This window comes from Elephantulus edwardii, unplaced genomic scaffold, assembly GCF_000299155.1.
Source record: "Elephantulus edwardii isolate Elephantulus edwardi_28Jun2011 unplaced genomic scaffold, EleEdw1.0 scaffold00018, whole genome shotgun sequence".
In the NCBI taxonomy this organism is placed as follows: domain Eukaryota; kingdom Metazoa; phylum Chordata; class Mammalia; order Macroscelidea; family Macroscelididae; genus Elephantulus; species Elephantulus edwardii.
In genome coordinates, this window is record NW_006399768.1 from 7360405 (window position 1) to 7361687 (window position 1283).

Below are 1283 nucleotides of genomic sequence, written 5' to 3' on the forward strand. Positions count from 1 at the left end.
AGGAGAGAAAACCCTCGATGAGATGAATTGACTCAGTGACTGGGATAATGGGGGTAGGTGTATCAGAGACGATAAGGTTGGTTGAGGATAGACATGGCTTAGAGCTGTTGTGCATAGGGTCGCTAGGAGTCAGGAGCCACTCAATGACACATAATAACAAAACAACAAACTTAAATTACAGTAATTATTATTGTCCAATTATTTTACCTATTGCTTTTTTTGGTGACAATAATACAAGAAATAAGAATCCATTTTCATCATCTGTGTACTGAATTTGGTCAAAAGAAATTCTGGATAGCTATATTTTGAATTGTGATCTTTCATGGTATAGTCTGTGCCAAAATGCACTGGTAACCCACAGTTCTGATCTCTCAAACAATCCACTATCAGCTCTCGGGAGAAAAGATGGGCATTTTAAAAAAGAAATTCGTTTATATACTTGAAAACCTGGTAAAGGGTTATTATCAGTTGAAACTGACATACTGGTAGTGAGTGAGTGGTATTTTTAATAGTGAGAGGTGGTGGTTTCGTGATAGACTCCTTGCCTTTTTTACAGAAGACTCATGTTCAGTTTCTAAACAATCTAGCCTCTATTTATCAATGAACCCTCTATGTTGATGATGCTGAACAAGTTTTAGCAGAGCTTGTATACTCTCTGATAGTTAAAGATATACCAGGATGATTTTCATCTAAGAAAATCAGCCAATGAAAACTCTATGATCACGATGGACTGATAATAGTGGTGAATGAAGTAGGTACAACTTAACAGAAGTTGACAATAATATTTAAAAAAATTATTTTATACTGGTTTATTTACAAAGTTTGAATATATTGTTTTTCTCACTAGATCATTCCCATTTCCTTCACCCCACTCCCACACATCAGATCGTAGAGACCTATGTTTATTGCCCCATTCCTGCTCATCCTCACCCCGCAGATTTCACCCCTCCTTAAATATTAGAGCATTGGTTGTAAATGATGAGGACCAAATTGTTGCTAACAGTAACACTATCTTGTCATTAGATCCTAAATTAACAGGAAAGATTGGTTAACATCCAGGTCACCTCCCTCCTCAGTTCACATATTGCTGACATTTACAACATTCTCTCTTTTTCAAAAGCAAGCATAAGGATGAGATCATATATTTACTAACTCTCTCTGGAGACTAAGGTGCGCCTGATACAGGCCATAGTCTTTGCAATCACTTGTTATGCATCAGAGAGTTGGACAATAACTAGGGAGGATAGAAGGAGAATTGACGCCTTTGAGCTGTGGTGCTGGAG